The sequence below is a fragment of the Grus americana genome, chromosome 2 (assembly GCF_028858705.1).
Source record: "Grus americana isolate bGruAme1 chromosome 2, bGruAme1.mat, whole genome shotgun sequence".
Taxonomy (NCBI): Eukaryota; Metazoa; Chordata; class Aves; order Gruiformes; family Gruidae; genus Grus; species Grus americana.
Window position 1 is genome coordinate 102,883,588 of NC_072853.1, and position 23,514 is coordinate 102,907,101.

The 23,514-nt window shown below is 39.5% G+C and overlaps 1 long non-coding RNA gene across 1 annotated transcript in view; it reads left to right on the top strand.

Annotated features, from left to right (window-relative positions):
- Positions 1-23,514, top strand: part of LOC129203020 (uncharacterized) — a 52,554-nt gene that overhangs the window by 16,771 nt on the left and 12,269 nt on the right. The window contains exons 4-5 of the long non-coding RNA XR_008575896.1: positions 2,517-2,581; positions 5,272-5,369. This is a non-coding gene — a long non-coding RNA (uncharacterized LOC129203020). The remainder of the gene's footprint in view (positions 1-2,516; positions 2,582-5,271; positions 5,370-23,514) is intronic.

A 23,514-nucleotide genomic window follows, 5' to 3' on the forward strand; every position in this document is an offset into this window, starting at 1 on the left:
TCCTCACCTGCCTGGAGTTCAAGTGCTAGCCCAGGTGATGACAACCTGCGCATCTTGGTGCCTGGCTTGCACCTTAAGGCCAAGCAGTCATTTCACAATGTACAAAAGTGGTCCCAGGAGTGTAGCCCTTTCCTAGAAGAAAACACTTGACCGTGACTTTCTTCTTTCTCTCAGACTCAGTGGATTATTCGCTGTGATAGTCGCATAGCACTCACGGGAAAGATATTCCTTTTAACTCCTCCATAAACTATTTAACCTTGAAGAGGTGAAAGATGTGTTCTTTAAGCTTCTCAAGCTTTGGTGGGACTCAAACTTGTCTCTATCCTAGGTGAGAGGTTCTAACCACAAGCACATGAGGTATGTCATATGTCACAGTATTTAACTGACATGACACTTTAATGAAACAGTAGCAGGGGAAATGCATAAGTAGGGAAATACTTGCGAAAGAGGAAGAGAATTGCCCTTTTCTCCCCCCGTCTGCTGCTCACCCAACCCTTAATAAACAATTGTCATTTTAAACAAAACTATTTAAAGAACATTGCATTTCATTTTAAGTTTTTTAAAGGATCAATTACACATGGGAGTGAAAATGATGCTACCACCATACTTCCATCAATACCACACCGTAAAAGAATTACCTTGTTCTATACAAGCAGCAGATGTAGACAACTACCTCTAATTAAAGGTTCTGGGCTGCAGACCACAGGAAGGAAAAAAGGGGCTTCCACCCAAGTTAGGTCTCTGGTTGCCAGGAAGGACTGTTTAAGACGTACCTTCTTCATCAGCATTTCATGTTGTGCTCTAGGAAGCTCTGTCCTCAGTGTATGGATTTTTTTTAACAATTTGTCTCAGACAGTTACTATTCTGATGTATTATATAGGTAGCCCAAGCATCTAGGAACCTATTACTAATAGTGAAAATAAACATCCCTTGAATCATTCCAGAGATAATAACTGATTACCAGAAATAAGTAATTAAGAGTAACAGCTTCACTGACTCAATAAAATGTAACCAATTAAAAATACCTCACCACTATCATTGTCACACATGTCATTGGTGTTTTGGATTCTCTCTTGGTTGTCTTTGTGTAAAACAGTTGCTTACAGACATGATTCCATGACTAGCATCATGAGATAAAACGAAAGGGCTGAGTCAGTCTCTCACACCGATACTGCCAGTGTTCAGTGAACACAGGTGTCCACAGGTCTTGAGTTATGGGCCACGAAGGAATTCACCCGAGGAAGGGCAAGAAGAACACTAACAGCCCAACTCTTCTGTATTTTTTAGTCTCTGTGCACTGGCTCACAACACTCTACCGGTCTAATTGGTATGAAGCCCCAGCCCGAGCTCCCTACTTTTGGCAGTGCCGGGCTCTGACTCCTTGGGTGCCTGTGGGAACCTCATTTTGTGGGAGCAGATTCCAGACTTACTGCCACAGACCAAACTTGTGCCAACAGTAGCTGATGTGAACACAGGGTAAATTTGACCCATTATAACTAGATTGACCTCACGCGAATACCTCATTCAAGTAACTCAAGAAAAGCTATTCAGCACTTTACAGGCCAGAGGTTTAATCCCCTTAAGTCGCTCTGGATAAATGTACGTGGCTAAAAAAGTTTACGTACCTGACCTAGAACAGATGGTGGGTATCAATAGTATACAGACTTTCTAGACACTTCATATTTTTACATGGATGTGCATGTGCATTTTCACTTTTTTAGATGCTAGATGCCTACCTAATACATATAGACCAGGATATGTTTGAGGGAGAAAGAGACAAGGCACTGGTCTGTTTTAACTTCTTTGTCTAAACATTAAGCTTCTATTGAAGCCATTTAGCAAGACCTTTCAGCTTAATAAGGCTGCTGACTTTCAGTGTCAATAACTCAATAACAGGCAGGAGCGTATAGCTAAATATGCATCATCTGTTTTTGCAGGCAGACAGGGAGGGGGCATCAATGAATTGCATTTTCAGGCGCTTATCTTTAGAGCACTTAACCATCCAGTCCCAAAACCACCACTGAAGTCTCCTCTGGAGACTTGATATCCTCTGTAAACTTCAGAAATACTTTGAATCAGTCCTTAAAAGCTAGCTGAAATGAGTTCCTTTAAAAGTTGAAAATTGCCTATTCTGTGCATTCAGCAAGATACAGAAGTGCAAGACTGATAATAACATAGTTTTTTGGAAAGATTTTTAAAGGCAGTTAGTGCAGAGTGCTTATATTTTCCTGTGGTAGGTGTCCCATGCATATGGGTGCTGGGAGATATATAGAGAGAAGCACGGGCAGACTCTAGAATAAGTAAATATCTGACCTGCACCTAAAAATAACTCTAAATACAGGCTTAAATTTTAGGAAGCAAAACTGTAAGAGCAATTTCATTCTCTTCAAATTCATATATGAAATTTAGTGTTCAGACACAAGGAGTATGACCTCTCCCTCTTGTCCCCTTTCTTTGCTGCGCATTGGGTAACTAGCTGTACACTGCTCTCTTATTTTCCCCTGCTTTCTTTGCAGAGAGGCTGTGAGACCGGCACATCATCCTTCCATCACTGCACAGAGTCTGGTGTACCATTAATCAGGTCAGCCAATCAGCATGCAGGGATTAGCATAATGTACAGACACACTTAATCAGTTCTACTATACAGTTAATCATGTGTATGCTAATAGTTACGGAGGATTAACCATTTAGGACACTGCCTTTCTGTTCTGATTGGCTGTGTTTCCTACCTGTTAACTTTCCCTCTCTTATTTTGTTGGGGTTTTTTTCCCTGTTTATTCCTTATACCCAAAGTTGTGACTGCTGAAAGTGTTTCTGTAAGGCTCCCCATATAATTAAGGATATATTGAAATAATACAGGGAAAAAAAACCAAAATCATGGGCAGATTCAAATGTTGGATTCACAAACTGATCTCAGACTGATAAAAATATTATTTTTTATGGAAAAGAAGTATACGTGACTTTGCTTCCTCAGAAAGTGTTCTTGATCTCAAGAGCTATGAATACAAATTACAGTTTAATCACCAAACTATGTTAATTTCTGAGATAGATTTTGAATTTGTGACCTAACTTTTAACGGCAAAGATCCGAATGTATTATTCATTTTTGGTAATCCAAAGCAAAACACAGCAATAAGACTCTCTGACTATTCACTGGAAGTTAGTAGAGAGAGAACAAGTAGCAGCCAAAAGTAATCCCTCAAGCCACTCTGTAATTGAGTGTTTGCATATAGTCAGGGCTATCAATGCAAGGGCTGAAGGATTCAGTCAGAAGGAAGGGTGGAGTGGTTAGGAGAAGGGGTGGGAGGAGAGGCTGAGTGAGAGGCACAGAAAAAATGAGCCTGCCAGTGGTTAATTGAGCATATAGATTCCTAATGTGTCAGGCACTACCCTCTCAGATGAAGGATGACACTTTTTAGGACGCATCTTCCTTTGTTACCATTTTAAGACTAATGAAGCCTGCAATTCATAAACCTGATGCTGGGCACTTTGCTGCTGGCAGGGCAATCAGTACAGCAGAAGACTATAACTTTGTGTGTAAAGGTTTTAAATATATACTTTTGGGGCATATAGCACAGAATTCTGGTGTAAACAGTTGTGGCTCTGGATAGCATTTCTAGAGGGGAAAAATAATTTGCAAATGCAAGAACATATTACCCAGATACCTGTCATGTAGCTAATTTTTAAAATTAGATAGTCTTAAGTGTTTAAGAGAACATGTTTGTATTTTTTTCTTCTTTTTTTTTCTAAGTGAACCAGGCCTGTTTACTTTTATGGTCTCTAAACAGCAAGGCTCCATTATACAAAAGTTGTGGGTTTTTTCCCCTGCCTTCAGGTCACTTGTTAATGAGCTGAGCACTGGGAGAGGATGGAAGCGATTACAATGGCATACGGGTAGAGAGATTTCCTTTATGTTCCCACAGAATTATGAAAGCGAGCAAAAGAAAGAAGTGATGTTTATCAGCAGTTCATGGAGATGCTTTTCTTTGGAGGATGACGAGAGCACCTTAGAACCAGTTGGACAGAATTTGGGTGCTAGTCAGAGGAGCACCAGGACCCACCTCAGCCCCAGCTTGTGTAGTCTCTGACCTCCTTAACCTCTGCAGGGCTTCCTTTATGAGCGTTCCCAGCCAGATGGTCAAGTCATCAAACCTTTATGAGCACAAACTCCTTTTACCACTTCACAGTTTCTTCCAGCCTAAAAGCAGGGAGGGTAGATGTGTGAGGAAAAGAAGCTAAAAGGTGTTAAAGATAAAAACAAGACATAGGGGTGCCTTCTTTCTGGATTAGTAACTTAGTGTGATGTCTATGGTTTTGGTGCTGCCTGCCTCTGTTGATGTTATTATGAATGTGTTTAAATCTTCCAGTACAAAACACTTAAATGGGAAAGCATAAGATTATTTCCTACTATATACATTCATTTTATTATACTACTATAGAAGCATTTAGGTTTGTTTTTTTAAAAAAAACTTCTCTTTCGGATTATTTAGGAGATTTTTAATCCATTCAGTTTTGGTGGGTTAAAACTGCAAAAGATCACTGCTCTGGTTTTGGAGGGCTGATCTGTAGTGGCAGAGAATGTTACCTGCCTTCATTGGCAATAGGTGATTTAAATTACATGAGGCCTGAGCCCAGCAAAGTGACCTTGTTAACTTTATAAGAACTACACTCCGGTTTCCACCTGCATCCCAGGGAAACAACCTCGCTTATGAGGAAGTCAATTTCCAAGCACTCCTCCAGGAGGAAAGTTAACTCAGTCACCGATTCCTGGATTTAAGGGTTATACTTTTCCAATTAGAGAACACACACAGAACAGCAAAATGTGTAAAACTGCAACATTGCCGAGACATGCTATAACCATCCTTTGATGCACAGAGCTAATTTTAGAACCTTTGAAATCAATTCTTATCACTAGCAGGTAAAGTCAAAAATAGAAGACCCATGAATCTGGGTGAGGTCAGACTCCTTTACAGGTTCAGGTTGATTGGTTTGCCATAAAACCACTGAGATCTGCTAGTTTTTAATGAGCTTTTGTCTGAAGAGGTGAACTTGTATTTTCACTGGGGGTTGTTCTTGAGGGTGTGTTTAGCGTTTCTGTCTCAAACATTCCCTCTAGACCTTGCTGGTTTCTCACATTAAAAATCATCAGGTGAGATGATGTTTATTCGCCAAGGTACAATATATCAGACCTTACACCAAGCCTGCCTTAGTGAGAGAAGGGCAACACTCCTTGGATGGTGCTCATTTTCTGTTCAATTGATTTCACTTGCAGATGATGCAGCCATAATAAATAATTCTAGCAAAGGATCTACCCTCTATTTGTGGAAAGGGATTTTGACTCAAGGCCAGTGAATGTCTTTTGAGGAGAAGGTAAGTAGTATGTACAGTGTAAATTTACTTTGCCACTTTGCTGCAGGAATAGTAGACGTCTAAAACGGTTTAACAAAGAAAAAATTTCACCTTAACCGTAGACAAGATGTGCCTTGTCAAAGTGTTATTTCCAGAAACTAATACTAGTTGTACAGTTTTGGTTCAACTTCTCTTATTGGTTTTTAGATTTGAGGATGCGTATATGCTGTATGTTTAAATACCTTTTATCTTCTTTTACATTAAGAAGAAGTAAAGGGTCTATTTTTCTGTCTTCCTACGATACCACTAGGAAATACGTAGAGCTGCCCTGGCAAGGCAGCTGGGAAATTTAGTCTCTTCACCTTCTTGCAGATTGTTTTATGGGGTTTCTATGAGGATCAATTTTGAATCTGAAACTTGTTTAATATGTAACAAATACATATTTGCTTATAGGGTTGCCAAGAAGAAGCACAAATCTAGCACAAATAGTATTGATTTTAAAAATGTAAGCATCTCATTAGAGTGTATTTTGCAGTGCTCACCAAACTCTAGGCTGGGACCTGGAAGATGCTAAGAAAATCAAACCCAATATAATTTGAGTAAATAGCTTAAAAACTATAAAGTTAATATTGAAACAGTATTTTAATATAGCTTTATAACAGTCATCTGGATGAAGTTAATATGTTTGAAAGTTGTATAAATGTTTGTAGAATATCAACATGTCCATGCTTACACTGTAGATGGTTAGCATTGGATACATACTTTCACCTTTTCTTGAGAAATCATCCTCACTTGTCCCCCACCCCCACAGCATGTCTTTTTTTTTTTTTTTTAAGAGGAAAGTAACTCTCCAGACACACATAATGCAATTTTTTTCAAAAACATTAAGCATGGTACTGGCAGAACCTAAGAAATTCAGAGTTAAGTCTAAAACTCTGTCCTTAACTCACCCCGCTGTGCTTAGGTATTATAGCACATATGGTATGAACCCCCCACTGCTCTGAGGCCCCCTGATTAAGTGCTGCAATACTGTACCTAGACACAATGTGGTGACTTAAGGAGAGAATTTCAGCTTTAACTCTGAATGTCCTGGTTCATGTGAGACTGTTAATGTTATTAGAACATAAAGTGGGTGGTTTAATACCTTATATATGGTGCTTAAAGTCAGCAGCAGCTGCCAGGGACTGGGTTCCTGCACTGGTTTTTGCTGGGGGGAGGGGAAATCAGTTGTTTTCCTTGCAGTAAAAATAGAACACAAGACCTCTTTCTAAATGAAAAGAAAGTTTTATTCATTGTGGATGAGCTACAAGAAAGTAGTGCAATCAGCAAAACAGAGACAAACTTGGGAGGGTAAAGCTGGATCCTCTGACAGTCTGAGCAGACCCTAATGGCATTTTTGCTATAGTGAACAAAGACTGAGCTCGTTTTTTGGTCTTTGCATGTTTCTTCTCATTTAATGTTGCTTGTGTGGTATCATCTTAAGAGATGTTCCTAGCATTTGGCAAAATCTTGGGGTCCTGACCTCAGACATTTTATGGATGCTATTTGTGAATGCAGCAACAATTTGGACAAAGAAATAGGCTACATAAAATAGCCAGTAAAGCCATAAGGATTTATCCACCAAGTTTTTGATAACACAGTTTCTAAGTCTGAAATGTTTACTTGTGCAAACCAAGACCTCATTTCACAACAGGCTAATTTTACTGACTATTTCCGGAAGGTTCTACTCAGTGCTAGATTATTACTGACCAAATTTCACTAACTGAAGATTTGTAAATAGAGTTGGAGGAGTTTTCCACAGCAAGAAAGCAAACATCAGAGCCTTCTCCTTACTTGGTAAATTAGAAAGATTCAAATGTGAATGATTGAAGTAAATATAGATTCAAATGTAGCATTTCCAGCTTATTGATCAGAGGTGATTCCTAAGAAGTGTTAGGCTGTCAGAAGTATGCAGTTGTCCAGAGCGCTTTTCATGCTAAGGCACATGTAAGCAGTATTCCAGAAACACAAAGAAAGGGGTTGCTAGAACTCTTTTCTCCCTTAGTTTGGATATACGCATTTTTCCTACATCTTGGTCTGTAAGGTGCAGAGGAGCTTAAGGGACATAAGCTTAAAGCAAGCAGGACTCAAAACATTTCAGCATGTGGTGACCACGTCCTAAGGTCCCTGTATAGAACTGCCTTTGTGTGTATATGTGTGTGTACATAATTTTTTTCCTCTGTGTCACCTCCCCCAAGTGTATCTTCAGATTGTTCACTGATACTTCATTTGCAAACAAAACCTCTGTTGATAGGTGCTTGTTTGCTGGCTGGGGGTGGAGGGAAATGTAGAAATTCAAAGTATTTCCCTTCCAGTCTTTCACTACTTCCATAGGCATCTAGGTTACACAGATAATCTTCACACACATCCTCTCAGCGAAAAGTTTTACCTTCTACTGCTTGAAATGTCCCTCCCCATATTTATGTGGTGCGTGCATGGGGCATGTTTTCTTGCTGTGGTTTTCTGGCAAATGCAGCAGTCCCTGCAGCAGTCTGCACTCACGCTTCTGAAGGGCTCTGAATTCATTTGGGGGGGCAGAAGGTCTTTTCCATGCGTGAGAAAGCAATGTTAGTTGCAAAAAACTTGAGGCGCCTAGGTAACTGACAGGGGGAAAAAAGTATATTTATGGTCTTCTTATTAAAAAGGTGTTTAAATGAATATTTCTAATAAAATTAGAGATTTGTGAGTCACAGAAATGTGCTATAACACAGACACGTGCACACTGAGAGTGGCTGGAGAGATCAAAGAGGCTAAGATTAGTTGAATTTTGCAGATTAGGTTTAGAAATACAGAGTAGAAATATTGAAATAATATATACAAATGCAGAGGAATACGTTGTTCATTTGTCTTTGGGAAATACCTGCAGAGAGCAACAAGTTAAAGAGGGCCAGTGTGGGGGGATGGGGCAGAGAAGGCTTGAGTTGCATGTGCGGGGTTGTAGTAGGTTTGTGGGTCCCCAATTCACTCCTGCATGGCCTGGATCCTTCGCACCAGGATAAATTTCACATTACGAAGACGAATGGAAATGAAGAGCTGTGTAATTATTAGTTTTGCTGTGAGCCGATCAGTCATCTGGGATGAACCGCTCACAGAGGTCACGCATGACCTTTCGGCAGGAGCGTGGCTGGCGTGGCGGCCGCGGTTTGCTGGCAGCAGCCGTCCCCCGCTGGCTGCATTATCGCGGGCCTGGCAGCGCTAAAAGGCGGGCCTGCATTCCTTGTCACCGGGACTCTTATAATTATGACAAATGACTAAATGTGTTATTTTCAGCAAAGCAACAGCAGTCAAAAGGGGTACTTAGGGTTTGTAAGACGTGATGGCTGGCGTGGCTTTGAAGGCTTTTCCTTTTCTTGACTTAGCGCAGACTGAATCATACATGGCCACCCCACTGGTAGCTGAGCAGCGTGTGAAACCCATTTCACACGTCTGCGCTGCCTTACAGCTGCGATGCCCTCTTTTCATCCCTGACAAAACCAGAGCTGGTGGCTGCTGCCTCTTCAAAACAGGCACAGGGTTTGGTGGGGGAAACTTTCGTGGCTTTGTTTTAATTGGGATGAATGGGAAATCCCAAACACTGAAGTGTATTTTACTGGAGTTTGGGAGGGGGGAGAGCGAACAAAGCCCAATACGAAATGTAGCCCCAATGGTATTTTTGACACCAGAGCAAGCTTCTCCATCCCTAAAGACAATGGAGATTGGAGTAGTAAAATATATGAGGGGAAAAAAAAAATGTACTTTTCTGGAAAGTCATTTGAAAAGAACCAAACAAACATCACGTTTAGTGCCTGTATCTTGTAAATAGTCCACAAATTTCCTCTTGCATCACTGAAAATCTCAAGACTAAATGTTCCAGACACAATTCAAAAAATACATAGGTCACGAGTTTGAAGCTGAGCGTTAGATAAATATTACTAAATTACATTAAAGTGTGATTTAATATTACAGGGTGGAGGAAGGACTGTAAATGCATGGTTTGTACCATGGAAAATAAGGACTAAACCCACTCTTAGACATAATTTGGTGCTTCCCCTGACATAAGCTTACACAACAGTTTTGCTATTGGTATTTATAGATATAGATCATGTTTCATTCCCTTAGCTAAAATGATACATATGCATACAAAACCTGAAGTAATGCTGATTTACAGAGTCCGACGTTAAAACACCTGATACTTCTTTAAGCAGCAGAAAAATTACTTTTTTTTAAGCTATGATCCACTGTATTTTGTCCATTCACAAATAGTATCAGGCAACGGAAGGATCACAAGTTAATATGCCATCTCGCAATTTGCTTTGTTATCACAAGAGTTTGTGTAATTTAGGTTGCATGACTTGGAAAAGGGTCAGTATTTAGGTGCTTTTCAGCTTTCAGCAGAGTGCTGAAATCTCTGGTAAAAAAATCAGCCTGGTGGACCATCCCTGTTTCCTGAAAGATTTGTCCCAGCAACAGAGACCAGGTAACCTCCTGGCACGTCACACAGCACGGCTAATGCCCAGCAAGACAATCCAGTTCCTGGGCATGCGCTACCTGGCTTATCACACTTTGGATCATCTCTTTTTCACGGCTTTTCCTGGCTCACCTGAGTAAAGCAGCTGGGCGGTTGGCATGCTCTGTGCCTTGCACAGCAGTGGCACAGGTACAGCTTTGCCTCGCATCGCACAGATGTTGGATTCCTAATTCTCCAGTCAGCCGGCAGCAGAGGAGCTGCTGAGGACCCATGGTAGAAGTGACAGGAAAAGAGGGCTATTTACCCTTTTTCCTATCCCCTGCCATTGCCTCCTTTCTATTTGATTATGTGTCCATTTGCAAAGCTGGGCCCCCAGGCGGAGGCCTTGGATTACAAACAGCGTGGCAGTGACACTAATTTCATACGCTGCCACCTCATCCTGTGCCTGTAAGGTCACCTGTTACATCTAGCAGTTATGATGGAATATTTTTCCAGTAGCTTATTCAACTTGTGAGGCGTCACTTGGTAATGGGTCTAGACTGGCTGAGCAAAGTCTTAGCTATTCTATTCCACAAGGTAAAATAGGCCCCAGTCAAAAAATTGTTACTTTTACTTGTTGGTGCCAGATTTCAGGTAGCTTCAGTGGAAATGCAGATGTAGGTTAATACTCTTCATTACTAAATTCAGAGTTCTGTGAACACTTTAGGTTGTCATCTTGCTTTTCTTTCATAGGGATTAACAGCATGAGAGCTTGATAACAAAAGAAATAAGTATTTGCACTGGGGAAAATTTTAATAACCTACTCTCTGCACACCTTTCATACTTTTTGTACTGTACATTTTCATTAATCCTGCTAAATTGTATGGGTTACAGAAATCACTCTCTTACAAACTTACTTCAACATTTGTATTACCTTGGTTGTATTATTGCTGTTACAGTTTATTCTTTCTTGCACTCAGATCCTAACCAGCACACTTTTCCTAACAACAGAAATACTCCAATCAAGCAAAAGTATGAAATTTTGGGTTCATAAACAGCAAATAAGATCACTGTAGCCTTTAAATAGGTAACTTAACTTAGGTGATAGGCTATTCAACTGATTTACAGACAAAAAAAGTTTGGGGCCCTACGGTTTCCCTACTTGTCTCTCTCTGAAAACTTTTCATAAACAAAAAGTCGTCAACAAAAAACGACCCTCAAATAATGACAAAAAAGTTTTTATTGCATGTCCAAAGTGATTGATGGGAGCTGCGTATGGACCAACCTATGTCCACACCAGTAAGCTAGGTTTGCTTGCAGAGCAGGTCAGTCCATGCGTTCTGCCTGTCGGGAAGGGTCCCCAGCGCACTGGGGCTGTTCCCAAGCCATCTTTGTGAGGGTTTTGAGTCGATGCGACTTAGCCTGGGCCAAAAGCTTTCAAGGAGCTGTGCTAAGAGAGGATTAATATCAGTCAGTGGCAACTGGGAATCTTCGTTGTCACTCTTCAATTTACTAAGATAAGACCCATGTGTGTCAAGGCCTTTTTGGTAGTCTCGTAAGTACACATTCATCTCACCGACTGCAGTTGTCAAAAGTGGCCATTTTGTTCCTCCTGTACTCAGTGCAGAACATCGGCATCTCCAGATGGGTGATCACACACCGGTGGTGCCTATAGACTGTACAGACGGTGTCTGTACATTGACAGTAAAAAAAAATCTAGGCCCAAACTCAAAGACTTTAACAAAATTTTTTTTTTTTTAAAAAAAGGCATATCTCAGACCTGTTTTCTTATTTCTGGGTTGATCCCCATGGCGATTGAGGAAGCTGAGTTGGTAGCTCTGGCTTGAATGCCTTCTGATTTTCCATTTTCACATTATTATTTCTTATTTTTATTTAATGGCTATCTGCTTAACTCTGTTTTCTCAGATAATGGCATGTCGAAGGAAAACACTCAGATCTTTTTTTTTTTTATTTCCTCCTGGTTTTCTTCAAAATACCCAAATACGTAACACTCACCCAGTGTAGCAACTTAATTTCAGAAGTAAATTGATTTCCAAAGTTCCTCTTAGATCTAGTGTTTGAATCTTCCCATTCTATTTATGTTTAGCTTTTTCCTAGATTGCATTTTTCAGCTACACATTCATTGTGTGCTTTCAGCATTGGAAGAATCCACCACATTTTCATTTCTAAATTCTTAGAATTCAAACCATTGTTGAATTTCACTCTTATTATATTTAAGGTAAGGAGAGAAAGAGAGACACTTTAAAGCAGTTTTTTAACCTCCAGAATGTCTTGGAAATATCATGCTCTCTGCTCCAAAGCCCAATCCTTAATTTCAGCATGCTCACAGTAAATAGGAAGCCTATTAAGTAAATGACAGATAGTTTTTGAGGGTTTTTTTCTTTTGCCAGAGTTTACAGCTGTAGCGAACAGTTTGATGCAGCTCTAATTTCTAATTATGACATACTGGGAGTGGAGGAGGTTGTCAGTTTTGCTTGTTCCTTGGTGAGAGACAGAATGATTTCATACTTTGTGCTGCCAACCAATTCATCCTCCTCTATTGCAAAGCTAAGAATAATCACTGCGTATTACTTGATAAACAGACGTGATCAACATTTCAGAATTGCTACTAGCTTGTCATCAACACGACCAACCAGCAGCCCAAGAAAATAACTACTAGCCCACTTCAAGATATGTGTACACCGATGTTCTTTTATTTTGAGGAATGAACTCAGTGAGCTTTATTATAATCTGTTTGTGTGATAGGCAAGTTATTTAGGATAAATGTGTCTTTTTCTATCTTCAGCTTCTACCAAATCAGTTATTACAAAGACAAGATGGGGCAGGGGGATTGGACGTGTGGTGTGCCTTACATAAAAACTGAAATTGCTAAAGCATTTTCAGGGCACTTCTTAATTCAGAAGAAGAGATCTTAATGTTAGAAGAGGGATGCTGAAGCAAGAGCAGTTTTGTTTGCCAATGCAAACAGATGTGGGGGTAAACTATTGAAACTAACAAGTGTATTTAATTCCCTTCAAAACATGGAGGGCTAAAGGCTGAGACTATATAAAGGGGGCTCTTGAAGTGGACCAGCTGCCCAGGCCTTTTAAGTAGTCTGTACCAGCATCTTCCCCCATTTGTCCTGCTGATTATTACTTGATTGATGAGCTGGTGTGTGCAAAGTGACCACCTGAAAGTTCTGCAGGCTTTAAGAGCTTGGTCAGTGTGTATTTGACCCTTAGAGGCCATGGATCAAATATCAGGGTTATATGCATTTCAATAACTTTGTTTTGATACTTGAAGGGGAAAAAAAATATTCACACTAGGGGGAACGAAGGAGATTAAATATTTATGCTTGAGAGCATCTCTGAAAGGATCTCAAGTGACTGCTGTCACCAGCCTCCTGGTCAACTTTTCTTAGCTTGAGCCCCTTCGTCTTTTCATCTCAGAAGGGTAAAATATATATTATTGTGAAGAAGAATAGCAGAAAAGCTTTTGTAGCAGACTGTGAAGGGATTTTCAGTTAGTGGCCCCTTTTGAGGGAGGAATGGGGGTTTCCTGAGAAAGGGGTATTCCACACTGTAACCAGACTCAACAGGGCTCTGAGGTGGCCAATAATTACTCATAACAGGGCAAAAGTTTCATTTTTGGCACCTTCACACACAGCAGATTAAATAAAAGAAGCCTATCAGTTCCCTCCTGCCTGGAAATAAAAATTAAGGGAGGAAATTGGGAAATTTTAAAGCAGTTCTTATGTAATTAACCCTTTTTTTTTTCTTCCCCAAAAAATTTGTTTTCTCAAACAATTGTTGTGATATGGAAAAGATTTAAAAAGGAAACAAAAAGGTTCATATGGGAATATCACATTCCTTGTGATGTGAATAGTATTTCACCTGCAAATTTCAGAACATTGATAGATGAAATTCATATAATGAATGATTACCCACGTAAATACACTTAGCTTGTATGCTAAGAAAAATGCATGTATGTAAGAAATTCCCTATATTTGTTGAGATTTATTTTTCAACTCTAATGTTCGAAGATGATCTCTTACATCCCAGTGAGTGAAAACATATGTTTATACAAAAATGCATTTCAGTAGCAGCATACGTTTCACTCTAATTTTGCAGAGACTTTTCTTCTGAGAGATCGCATCTTATGACTCAAACAGATTGTTACATAAGACATGTAATCTACACTTTCATATGCATTTTAATATGGCGCGTGCAAATGCAAAAACAGTTCACTCTATAGAGATTGTGTGTACATAGATGTTTAACCCATGCATGTATGTAGAATTGAGTAAGATAATTAGCACAAATGCCACATGCACAGGTCCCCTCTTGCCCTTCATTCCCCTCCATCGCCCCATCAAAAAAAAAAAAAAACAAACCCCAGGCACTAAGCAAGCCAGAATAAGGACAAGATTCCCCGTATTCTGGGAAGAAAGCTAATGTCATTGGTTACTTGTGGAAACAAAAGTAACGGTGTGGTTGAATTTCATCCCTGTCTATTTTGACTCGAGCCCTGTATATCCTTGTACTGAGTGTGCCAGCTGGCTGTGAAGGGTGATCCATCCATATTCAGTGCATCGCAGAAGTAGCTTCTGTGCCAACAATTAACCTGATACTAATTTAGGGACCTGCTTGCAATTTGAGTTGATGGAAGATTCAAAGGCCCACTTGCATCACAGGGATTATGGATATTTTACTAGTTAACCACCCTTCTTGTTTAAAATCTGTGTGGAATAGCCTGAATTTGTTTTCCAGGCCTTAAGTCATTTTTATGACTCTTTTCTGAACCCTTTCAAATTGATCAGCCTACTTTTGAAGTGGATTTAGCAGAATATGCTGGTAATGGCCTGCCAAAACACAAGTAATGTCCCTTGCCTGCTTGTGTTTAAAGCATACCTTTTTCCACCTCTCCCTTCTCTGTGTTTTACGCTGAGAATTTGCATTTACCATCAGAGTTATGCAGCTGAACAGAGAATATCTCTAGTATGACCAACTATTGTCTAATATGATCTCCAGATCATTTTCAGTATTTTGTTTTTTCTTCTAGGTTTACTTTTTTAAAAAATCTGATAGGATTATCTTGCTCCCCAGTGTGCCAAAATTTACTAAATCCGTATTAGTAGTTCCTGTGATTCCTTAGCCAATTCTTATAATGCTTTTGGCTTAAATTTGTGCAGAACATCAAATTTTAAAATATTTACTTCTAGGTAGAACTTGTTAACTCTCTTAGAAAAAGGAAAACAGAAAATATTTCCTTATTTATAAGATAATATGATATCACTACTTTTTATTTTTAAAAAATAGAAGTATACACATTTGCAATCCAGAATTCTGCCTTTTCTGCGCTCAGATTGGGAATCTTCCCATCACTTTCTATAACAGTGTATTCCACTGTTGTATACTATATAATATTGAAATACTGTGCTGCCATTACTATTTGACTTTCTCACTTTCTTTCCTGTCCCTCCCCCCATTTCTAGTATATTTTAAAAGTTACTTTTTTACCTTTTATTTGATGGGATATTTTAAATGAAGCAGACTTCCTTCAAGATTACAGTATTGTGCAGTTTTGAAAAGTGTTGCATAATCAAACAATTTCCATCATTACATATCTGTTTTTCCTTTCCCACTCCATTTTACTTATGGCTGCTTTCAGCTTTGGCAGTTCTCCCTTTTGAAGTACCACACGTACTTCTAGTTTACAGTTATACTTACATCCACATATACTGTTGGACAGTAATGGATTTTGTGTGTAGATCACTACAGACTGTTTCTTTAATATATGCATTCCTTGGCCTTCAGGAGTTTGTTTCCTTGACTTCTTAGTTTATGATGTAGCAAGTTACATTAAATCATGACCTTGCTTGACATGATGCATCATAAATGTTGAACTCTTTTAATGAGTATGTTTGTGGTATGATCAATTTGGATAATCCATCTTGAACTGAAAAGGGATGAGCACAGAATGAATTCTTGAGACTATTTAACATTTAAATCTAATTCAAAAAGGGGCCAATATGCTTTGACATATAAAAATCTAACACAGTCTTCCAAGTCAGGGTATTACTGCATCGAAGATGTAATAAATTCACATATAAGTGTTCCAAGAACATGCAGTGTTGCAAAGCAGGTAACTTCTCCTGCTATAAAATTCTGAGTGTAGTTACTGGGGTGGATGACAGTTTATTATGCTTGTCATGAAGTCCAGTATAATAGACTGCGTTTGAATTAGACCTTGTATTTGTGGACATCCAATGGTAAAAAAAAAAAAAAAATTGTCTTTTAGGTAGTCATGGCCCAAAGGCCCAAACCATACGATGATTTGCAAATGAAAATGTTAAAAGTTCATTGAGTTGAGCTATAAGACACTGACACAATACAGACCACCAGGATGTCCGCACAGGTTTTCTCATTTCAAGGTTCTGAATGCAGTCAAGGCCTTTAATGGCAACAAGTGCTGACTATTGCAAGGACATCAGTGCTATCATCAGTTTCATTATGAATTTTGCTAGTTTAGTTATTGTCTCTAGAATGATATATGCCACCAGACTCCTTACTCTCGTGAAGAGAGAAAGCAGCTTCACATTGTCACCACTCCATATCAGGGCAAGGAGAGACTCTAACTTGACCTGTTCCAGTCAGTGCCCAAGTCATTGACTGACTGAGTCAATGTATTTTATCTTTAAAACCTGCATGCAGAAGGCTACAGCTAGAGGCATTCAAATGTTAAATGTTTTATTATTTTGCTCAATTAGGTGATCAAAATCCATCTTTTCTGCAAGACTCTTGCTTCTCACAGATGTCCTCATTGGAGGACTAGCCTTCCCTCTTTCCTGCACTAGTATGCTTAGGGCCAAGTTACATGGCGTTTTCCTGTAGCAAGGGTGATTTAAGCATTCTCTATCTAATTAGCCCCATAATTGTCCATTTGTTATGTCAGCAGAATTGTTGGCTCAGTCCTTGCCCAACTAACAATCTACAGAAGAGGAAATCATCTCTTTTTTTTGGGCAGATGTATTCCCTGAGCTACTTTGCCATGTAACAGAGCAGTATGGCCTCATGGAGACAGTGGGCAGAAATGAAGATCTGGTAGTGTTGGTGACTGCAGACATCTTCTTAAATAGAGCTATGCAGTATTGCAATCAAATGTGTAACCTCAGCCTGAATAAATGTGAAGGCCCATGGAAAAGATGCTACATATCTCACTTAAAATAGCTTAAAATAGCATTCTGAAAAATTATTCAGTTTCTCTGGTCATCCTGCACTTCTCCAAGTATTTGCTGTCTGGAAATATGGAGGATATTTTAAACACTAATGAAATGTACTGCTCCTAGTGAAATGCATTAACAACATCATTACACAGCAGTTTTTAGGAGGTGGAAGAGTGACTTCTCTGATTGAGACTACAGAGAGACTTTGAACAGGCACAGTGTAATCACCCGCGCAGGAGTTTGGCCAGGACACCAGGGTTAACACTCGGAGGCATTCTGCAAGGGCCTTGGGAATGAATCTTCTTTAAACTTGGATTTCATCTGGAAAATAGCAAACTTCTGCAGTCCTGTCACTCAGACCTGCTTGGAGGAAAGAGGGCTGCCTCATGAATCACCGGCTCTGCTTCCTGCAGCAGCAAGACTTTCCTTGGCAGTTTGATCAAAGTACTGAGTCTAAACCTACTTAGTGAATGAAATGGTGGGGACATAGGCCAAGGCAGCATAAAGTACAGGTTAAAATCCTTCATATTGTTTCTAATTTGTGTGTAGCTTTTTTAGAGAGAGGATAAATAAGACAATTCACTGAACATAGTGAATGCTCTTGAGTAATACCATGGAAGGCACCCTGGTTCTATTGAGGCCAGTAGGAATGTGCCAAAATACTGAACTGGAGCAGAGTCAACACTTAGTATGTTTGTTGATGACTTTATTTTCAAAGAGGTTTCTTCAGTGATGCATATATATTGCACAAAACAATAATGCAAGTAGAAAGTGGATTGCCCAAATCTGCAGACATTTGTGCCCATGCATGAGGATCTTAGATATCTTGTACTACCAGTTCAAGACAGCAGCTTTGAACTGCCATTAATATTCCCTGTAAGGTATGTGTTACAGACAAAAGAAACAGTCTGCCTCCAAAATATTTCAAGTGATAAATCTTGTCTTCTGTGCTGTGGTACAGAAATCCTCTGAAAAGAATGGGGTGGGGGGGTGTGTTTGTCTGGGGTGGGGGGGTTGTTGATGGGGTTTTTTAATATTTTATTTTATGTACAATGGCATGTTTAATGAGAAGCACGTATTGTCACACCTTTAGGGGTACAACATATGAGTACATGCAAATACGGCTGCCAGGTAAAACCCATAGTGGTAGGATCCTTCTCCCCACCCTCCTTCAGTCCTCACAAGGTCAGGAACACAGAAGAATGTATGCACACTGAGTCTGCCCATAAGGTCTGTGTCCTATTAGGCAGAATAGGGTTGAATTTTGCTGGGGAAAAAAATAAACATGTATTACTTTAGACACAACTTCAAGCGAATGATCTGGGCTCAAATAGTGGCACCATTTCTGGAGGCATTGCTTCAAGTATGTACCATGCAAGAAAAACATGATATCCTTATCTCTGAAATCCTGTTATCATTTGCATGATCATTGCAACTGGAGCTTGCTTGGCTTCTTTGTGCTAGCCACTGTATAAGCATATATTGAATGATGTCTGCTGCATTGTGCAATGCAAAGTAGGATATCAGATCTAGTTTGGACATAACTGCATTTGAATGGCATTTTCTCTGGACTAATTTATCTACCTGAGAAGTTCCTTGTTCAAAGTTGGCACAAGCGTCCCTCTCTATCACTATATTGTATCATCTATATGCACCTAAAGAGACAGTCTGTGCCCTATGGGGCCCTTGTTCTGGTGGGTGTGCTCCAAGTATGAGAAAATACTACACTATTTTCTCTGCCTGATGGTAAATTACAATGTTTTAATGACAACATTGTATGTGATAAACTTTGAGAGGTGCACTACAATGCAACAAAAACTAGCAACTGCTGGTCATGTACAGTGTCTTTTAATGTGTCTTGTGCTTTTTAACTGCAGGGAAAGAGTACCCTGAGTGCCCAAACCAGGAAAGTGCTTATCTTGTGCTAAGAAAATCTTAATGTTTGTGCTTTTATTCCATCATAGTCGAAAGCTAGCTTAGATGGCAAATTGTATGCACACTTACGTGCTTTTTATCAAGGCTTAAGTACTGGGCGGTGCTATGCTACATGTTTGAGTATCGTACCCACTGGCCAATAAATGAATGTTAAGGCTTCATCTGTGTAATCGTAACCTTTCAACTCATACTTGTTTACAGCTGCTAATTCCACTTATGTGTCTGTGTTGTAATGCTACATCATCACATACCTGAGACCATCATGCATCATGATCTGTTACCATTCACCACTGGAAAATTTCACCCTTTAAACTCACTGGCTGGATTTATGTCAGCTGCCTGAGATTTGCTGTTATGTGTACAAACCAAAATGTTTATAGGCCTTATAAGAGCAGAACACTAAATGTTTGTCACTAATTTGTTTCATCATGTTTCAAGCTAGAGAAATTTGACAAAGCTGCTAAATTGAAGTGAGTCAGAGCTTCAGCATTCCTGCAGGATTCTTTTGTGAGCAGAAGGTTTTAAACAGTTTACGATGTAATCACGGTAACAGTGGAAAATCTTCTGGTTTAAAAAACAAAACAAAAAGGAATAAAAATGCTAAACACTTGAGCAGAAAGTAAGCCTCCCCTATGTGCAAAGTAAATGATTTAGTGATGTTCTCTTCACGTTAAATGAGGCAGGAGATCACAAACTAAAAAACACTTAAATATGATTTTAAAATTAATTATGCTTCACCCCCATAATAGTATTTAAATTGCATTTAAATTGGTTATGCATGCATTGGGTTTGCTACATAGTAAGTGCATTTTTGTTCAGAATCTAAGTGGAGCTAGGCTTCATTTGTGAGATACACTCAGTGTGATCATTGAGTTCAACGTGAAGCTCATAGAAGGAAGTGCCAACAGCATCAGGAGCATATAGTGTGATAACTGTTACGTGAAGAATGGCAGTTCTGTTGTGTCAAACACTTTTTTGTTTGTTTGTTTGCTACTCTGCATTATTGCTGTAAGCTATTTAACACTAATCATATTGAGTGTAAATTTTGCTAAAGTAGAATACCTTGTTTCAGTCTACAATCAGGCTGAGAACATTGAAATAGTTCACAGAAATCCACAGTTATGAAGGAATGCCAGCCATCATCACAACAGTCTCTGTCTAGTAGAGACGAAAGTCCAACTTTCCACTGGCACAAGTATTATTTTCTTCTGCAATAGAGATACTCCAACTATTTGCCTCACTACTTTTCCACTAATGAAAGTGAAAGCCCAACAGTCCTGATCAAGAGGCAAGGACGCACGTTATGTCCACTGCTTAGATATGGATCCTGGTGGATTTGATCCCAGTCAGGGTTTGAGTTGAGGAGGGTGAAGATTAAGAGGTGTAGCAGTCGTTTGTGTTCAGGTTCTGTTACTGCCAAAGTGGTCACTAGCATTTAAATATTCAGGACTGTAAGGTGAAGTAGACACAGACTAATTGTCACTAAGTGTATGGTGGGCATCTACTGCAATAGGCCCCTGGACTTCTGTCTCTAGTAATAATAGCATATCATTTATCATATATTCTGGGTTTAAGTGTTTAGTTTCAGAAACAAATGAATTTATTCTGTAAAAGAAGCTTTAAATAATTGACCTACTGTGACCACAACTTTAAAAGAATCTCTGTTGCATCAGCTATGCTTTACTTTTCTCTCATGTTTAATCTACATGGAAACAGTTGATTTAATCTAATAGATTAAGTCTGTGGTTTTGGTCCTGTGGTAAATCTTCACTGATGACGTGCAATGAAGGTCTGTCACGTATTCAGACGTTTGGATTTCAGGCATTTGGGTTGCACTCTTTGTGTAAACAAATGCTTATTTCACATTCAGTCTTCTCCTCACACCCAGTCTGACTACCATATGATCTTGGGGATGTCAGAAACACACGCCATGTGCTGAAGGGTCTGTTTCTGGACATACCTAGCTCTTGACAGCTCTAGGTATGTGCATGTTTCTCTGTCATGTGAGACCCAGGAAGATGCACAAAATGGGCATTTCACCACAGGGCTTCATCTGGAAGACATCCTTGTATCATACTTGCCAGACCAGGTCTGGCAGAAGAGAAGGGGTGTCGACTTTTTCTTCTTTAATTAAATAACTCTCACTACACAATGTGAGGTGAATTAAGAAAAGACTGGCTTGGGTGCCTGCTGCAGATGCTTCAAGACTGTAGATTTTGGTGGTCAATAAATGCCTACACCTCCCAGCTTCTGTGCCTAAATACTTTAGAGATTGTCTGGAAAACACAACTTTGTCCTTGGACTTTCCAATTAGCTTCAGGATGGCTTTTGTAGATTACACTCGTAGCTGCCTGTGCAATATGGGGAGAGGTGGGCAGGGCCTTGAAAAGGAACGTAGGTGCCCAACTGCTATTTATAGTTGCTTATGTGCAAAGTTAAGTGCTTGAAAACTTTTTTTCTGAAGGTCTGCCTACCCATTGCACCTTCTCAGTTCTACCTCAGGGCTGAACCTTTTGGATGTGCAAGGTGGGATTTCCCACACCTATGTCACTGAAAGGGCTCAGGCAGTTAGTTGATTCTTTGACTAGTTGCATAGTAATTTAAAAGTGAGTTCCTGCAGCACTTGATATTGAGCCATGAGAACCCCCATCACTGGTGTGTGCCTGGGGTCCTCCCAAAGGACTGCAGCCTCCACTAGGATGTAAGGTACCTCTGGAGCATGGTGCTGCAGCTGAGATTCTAAAGGGCACGGAGGATCCTGCTTCCCACTTCCATTCATGTCTCAGAGTCTAAACCTAAAATTCTCAGTGCCATACACTTGTCAGGTGGGGATCTAGCCTTTAATATCTATCATGTCTTGAAACAAAACATCTGTGGATTTGTAAGAGAAGAAAACTGGGTGTTACATGGCTGTTTCGGTGTCTTGAGGATAGGTACATACAACATCCAGCATAGGTTTTGAGGTGGCAGAAATCTAAAGGCGTGCACAGATCATTGCTTGTGGAGTATCCCACATGCCCTGCCCTGCTTCCTTCCCCACAGCACCCCAAGATGCTCCAGCATCGAGTGGCACTGAAAGCAAGGGCAGGAACTCATAAACCAAAAGAGAGGCCTGGAGTGAGGAAACCTGTTTGCTCCCATATCTGCACATTGTCCAGTGATCTCTCTCAATGACCTTTCCCTCCAGGGGCTTTGTATGCAGGAAGTACCTCTGAGTGTTAATTATGATTGATTTGCGATGCTTTTAGATGACTGTTTATATCATCCCTTGCCCTCAGTGACCTTTCTGAGACCACTCAACAGAGCACTCCATTCCATACACTTACATAGAAGAAGAAAAATTCTAATGATTGTCACAAAATTTGCCACATTCGCTGTTATTTCTTGCAAAAATCAGTCTCATTTGACTGAGCTCAACTGGGAAGCCTGTATCTGGATTAAACAAACAGTAACTTTGAGGAATTCTGCTTAAAAGGCCAAATAATGCAAAAAGTACACAATTTCCAATATAGAAGACAAGAAATGTTTATCTGACTTATGTAACCTATATTTCCTCTCTTTTGAAAGACAAAGCATTAAAATATGGACGGGTCAGTTCAAGCATGTGTAAAATGTGTAATATTTGAGGCGGGGGAGGGGGGAGCATTGTCTTCAATATGACTACAAAGGGCCAAGCACTTGTGTTCTTGATTTCTCAACAAGTGCATGACAATAATCTGGCTGTTCAGAAACTAAAATGTAAACGCCACTGAGTGTAAGATATTGGGAACAAGTAGCTAGCTTTTTCTCATACTTGTAGCACTGATTTCTAACATTGATTCAGAAATCTGGTTTGCTGCTCTGTTTTCTTCTTTACTCTCCAGACAAAGAAGGAGTTATTCTTCAGTAAAGCAGCTCTGAATATACTGAATTTCACAATGCAGTTGCCAAATATCTTGGCTTGGATTTAGCTCACTGAACTCTGTAGGTCTATCTTGGTCGTGCCCTGTATCTGTCGCTCTGTTATTCAAATAGAGTGCTTACTTTGTAAATGCATTTCTGAGTATTAAAAAAGTAAAAATCTGTACCTCACTCTTAGTATCCAGTCAGGCTGGTGACTTGTTCTCTTTACCAGTAATATGTTATATTTATTGCTTTTATGACTTTAATTAGGATCTCCTATAGATTTATTATTATAGTTATTATCCAAGAAAATCAATTTATTGTCAAGGTAGCATTTACCTCCCAAAATAACCTACAGAAACTGCTGACAGAAATGATTCCTTAACAATGACAGTAAGATTGACAGGACTTTTTGCTGTCTTAATATAAGCACAGATAAACAATTAGCATTTTCCATACAGAAAAGGCTGCAGTCAAAACAATAAGCATGATAACTGTATTAATTACTGTTTTAGCTATATCTCAGTACAGCTACTGTTGATCTAGATTTTAGTATTAGAATTCAGTCTTTAGCAGGCTATAGCAAATGACACATCTCACAGAGGCTTTGGAATTTTTACCTCTTATTTCTTTTATTTTTTCTAGAATTTTGCATAGAA